Below are 4,717 nucleotides of genomic sequence, written 5' to 3'. Positions count from 1 at the left end.
CCGAAACCTTAACACTTTTATTCATATTACTTTCTCAACTATTTTTTATATTATTTTCTTAACACTTTCATTTAATTCTATGTTTTTTATACTGAATACCTCAAAACCCTAATTTTCAATTGTCTGACTAGATTAGTCAGCTAACGATTGCTTGTTTAGTCCATTAATCCTCATGGGAATGAAAACCATTCACTGTGGTATTACTTGATATGATTTGGTGCACTTGTTAAGTTGTGATTTTGAAAATTCCACATCAAATTTTTGGTGCCATTGTCCGGGATTAATTGAGATTGATAACAAACCAATTAATTAATCACCTAGATTAGACCATTTTTCTTTTTCGTGTATCACCTCACTGAGAATTTCCTTCACTTTGACATAGGAAATCTCAATTTTTCTTGTTGTCTGTGTCTTTATGCAGGGCAATAAGGACATAAAGCCTTTCCACTTTGATCCAGAGATTAAGAGAACATTATTCCGAATAAAGAAAAAATCTAGAAATCAAAGAGAAGAGGTTGAATTAGTGGAAAAAGTAGAAGAGTTTGAGGAACTAGGCACAATGGCAGACAATTCAAATAACAATGTCAGTGCTAGGAGGACTCTTGGGTCTTTTACCAAACCCACCTCTGGAAATTGTGGAAGCAGCATAGTAGCACCTACTGTGGAGGCTAATAACTTTGAATTGAAGTCTCAACTCATCTCCTTGGTGCAACAAAGTCAATTTAGTGAGAGCCATCAAGAAGATCCGAATTTGCATATCTCTGATCTACCTTTTTTCATATTTGTGACACAGTCAATACTAATGGAGTTTCTGCCAAAGCCTATCAATTGAGTCTATTCTCATTTTTTGTGAAGGACCAAGTCAATTAATAACTCCAGACACAGCCGCTGGAGAGTATATCAACATGGAATAATTTGGTCAATAAATTCCTAACTAAATTCTTTCCACAACAGAAGTTGACAAAGTTGAGACATGATATCCAAACTTTCATGCAAAAAGATGGAGAATCTCTTTATGAAGCCTGGGAGAGATACAAAGAGATGCTGAGAAAATGCCCCTAAGATATGTTCTCTGACTGGCACTACAAAAAATAGCTCTACGGTCACGGTAAAAAATTGTGACTAAAGCTAGCAAAAAGGGTGACCATAGGTCTGTGGTCACGGTTTTTGACCTATGGTCACGATTTTTTCACTGTAGCCTATTCTAGCGTGGCCATAGACATATGGCCATGAATTTTTTTTATCTATAGTCACGGTTTCTATGGTTACGGTTGTAGTGATCAAATTCTGGCACTTTAGGCCACGTTTTTTTACCGTGACCCTAGGCTACTCTATGGTCATGCGTAAAAACTATGACCATAGCTTACACCCCTTTATTACAACCGTGACCATAGCCTAATTTATAGTCACAATTTTAGCGTGACCATAGTTTATCTATGGTAACTCTTTTGTAAAACTGCGACTATAGCTTACTCTATGGTCTCCCCTGTTTTATACCATGACCATAGCCTAATCTATGGTCACAGTTTTAGGGAGACCATATGTATCTATGGTCACCTTACTTTAAAACCGTGACCATAGCCTAGTCTACACTTTTTGTGAAAATCGTGACCATAACTTTATCTTTGGTCACGGTTTTAGCTCATCCATGGTCACCCCCTTTAAAACTGTGACCATAGCCTTATCTATGGTCACGGTAATTATCTATGGTCACCCTTCTTTAAAACTATGACCATAGCCTTATCTGTGGTCACAATTTTTAGCCTACTCTATTTTATGAGATTTATTTGTTTAAAGCATAATCGCATCCCGAATTTATGATAATCACAAAATAAATCTAAAAATGAGAAATTCAAGAAATCTAGATCGTAAAATTTACATTATAAGTTAGAGATATTTTTAGTCCAAACAACATAAATCAAAATACAGTGTAATTTATCCATTACATGTAATACCGGGTAAAGTCTGTTTACAAAAAGTACAGAACACATCAAAATATTACATTGATAACTAAAGTATATATATATATATATATGAGACCCACCCCATCTCATATTACTATGGAAAATATTTTCTTTATATCATATCCTCTTACTAGCAAAAGAAATAAACATGTTAGAATAGAGAAATCAAGTTCAAACACTAAATAGCAAGGAGCATTTGCTAGGATTTTGAGCCACATAAAAAGAAAACCTTAGCCAAAACCTATACATATACATGTAATAGAAGTTGTTCACTTGTTCAGAGCCTATATAAAGAGTATTCTTCTGTGTCTACACCTTAGCTTAGCCTCTTACATAAAATGGACTTGTAATATAATTATCATGCACATAAGTTAATGAGGATACTTTATAATGCAATACCAGTAATTAACCAACATTAATTAATATATAACATGAATCAAATAAAGAGGAGACAAATTAAAACACCTGGGTCTATATTAGTGAGTTTATTATTTAAAGGAGATATGCCAACATCAAAATTCCATAATTAACTACTACAGTAGTCTAGTACATACTACTTACAACAAGAACAAGCAACCTTCTGCTAACAAACTAGATTATAATGTAGATTTTTTTATGGCCAATAAATCAACAGTAAAATTAACATGAATAGCAATCAGCTACTATTAATTTAACTACTAATTTGAATAGTACTTACTTTCAACTTATAAAACAAAATAAAAATACATATATATGTTTTATGGACCTTTTGTCCAAGAAAAGTTCTGGAATCTAAAAATGCTTTCTTGTTTGATCATCCCCACTATATATTGTTAAGGTTTATTGAAGAAATGTTAAAGTCCACGTGACATACAGTATATAGTGATATGCTATAAACTTGATAGCTACGATTTTAGGAAATTGCACGATCGGCAAAATTCCTTCCGGCAAGTGCACCGGTTATCGTCAAGTAAAAACTCACAATAGAGTGAGGTCGAATCCCACAAGGATTGGTTGAGTGAGCAATTCGGATTAGAAGTGTGTTCTAGTTGAGCGGAATCAAGATTTAGATGAGAATTGCGGAATGTAAAATTGGCGGGAAACGTAAATGGCAAGAAATTGAAAGTGCGGAATCTTAAATTGCATGAATTAAAGAGCGAGAAGCTAAATTGCTGAAATTAAAAGGGGATCGGGGTGATTGCATGAATTTAAGTGCAGAATGTAAAGAGAAAGTGGTAGATCAGAAATGGGGAATTCATTGGGTTTCAGGAGATATTGAGATCTCCGAATCAAAACATCTTTATCCCTTCCTCAACCAATGCATTCATTGAATTTTGCTTGGCAATCTTATATGATTGGATCCCAATCCCTTGGCTCACCAATTCTCTCTAAAAACAAACAAATTCCCAATCCCTTGGTTTAAATGTTCATAAGAAGAGATAATGCTCGATCTCTGATTATACCACACAGTTTCATGAACCACAATTTGGTAGGATTACATGTCACAATATCCATCCAAACCCCAATCCAATTCACTGTGAGAAAGCTTCTCTAGCATGAATCCTCCATTCCTTTCCCAAGGTTCCGAAGGATTCCAATTATGGATAGTTTCTTTCCCAAGACAACTAACCAATGGAATTAGATCGAGAAGCTTTCTAACAAAATTCAAGAGAAAAGATTGAAGAAGAAGATAAAAACTATTATTGATTCATTGAATTACAATAGAGCTCCCTAACCCAATGAAAGGGGTTTAGTGAGTCATAGCTCTGAATTCAATTACAAAAAGATGAAAACTAGCAAAATGATCCCAAAAAGTATCTAAAAGTCCTTTCAAACTTAAATTCTATCCTATTTATACACTTTCTAAATTGAGCTTCTGTTGTGTTTCTTGGGCTTTGAGGCCTTTTCCTGATTTCCTTTTGCTTTGGGTTTATGATCCATAATCCTGATGAGGCTGCTGATCCAATTCTGCAACATTCATTGAGCCAACTTAGTGATAATCAAGTAATGACACATGACTCAACAAATTGAAATTCCAGACTCCTCAATTCTTCAGGCCCAATCCCATAAACCATGATATTCAATTGGGTTTCATACCAGAGTATATTTAAGTTAATATTTGTGCTCAAATGCTAACTTAAACTGCAATATTCTTGGCCCAGAAACCTTTTCAATTAGTGGCGTTTAAGTTGAAGTTTAAGCTTAAACTTCAACTTAAACGCCAGACACTTCCAGGAGGTAAAATTGTCGAACACGTTTAAGCTTCAGTTTAAGGTTAAACTGAAGCTTAAACGTGGGAATGGAAGAAAGCAATCCTGGAGTGTGAAATGTCGAACACGTTTAAGCTTCAGTTTAAGCTTAAACTGAAGCTTAAACGTGGAAATGAGAAAGCAACCCCTGGAGGAAAATTGGGTCGAACACGTTTAAGCTCCAGTTTAAGCTTAAACTGGAGCTTAAACGTGGGAATGCTCCCTGGTGCTTTCAATTCTGGCGTTTAACTTCCAGTTTAAGGTTAAACTGGAGGTAGGTTAAACTGGAGGTTAAACGCCACTTGTGATATTCAAGCTTCCTTTATTGATTTTGTTGCTTCCTTGCCTAGCCTCTTCTTCCCTGAAATCATCCAAACAACTGCATCAAAGTCTTGCAAAAATTTCATGAGAAATCTTTCATTCATAGCATTCAAGTAATATAACTAAAAACTCATGAAATTTGCATCAAAAATCATACTGTTTGGATGGTTTATTGCTTTGTTATTCATTTAACCATTCTTGGTT

The 4,717-nt window shown here is 34.7% G+C and overlaps 1 non-coding gene across 1 annotated transcript; it reads right to left on the bottom strand.

Annotated features, from left to right (window-relative positions):
* Nucleotides 1–963: 963 nt before the first annotated feature.
* LOC130970923 (small nucleolar RNA R71) lies at nt 964–1,070 on the bottom strand. Its single transcript, XR_009082168.1, has one exon. It is a non-coding gene; the product is annotated as a small nucleolar RNA R71 (small nucleolar RNA).
* Between the last annotated feature and the right edge of the window lie 3,647 nt (nt 1,071–4,717).

The sequence above is a fragment of the Arachis stenosperma genome, chromosome 3 (assembly GCF_014773155.1).
Source record: "Arachis stenosperma cultivar V10309 chromosome 3, arast.V10309.gnm1.PFL2, whole genome shotgun sequence".
In the NCBI taxonomy this organism is placed as follows: domain Eukaryota; kingdom Viridiplantae; phylum Streptophyta; class Magnoliopsida; order Fabales; family Fabaceae; genus Arachis; species Arachis stenosperma.
Note: the sequence above shows the minus strand (reverse complement) of the source record. Positions and strands in the feature narration are given on the sequence as shown.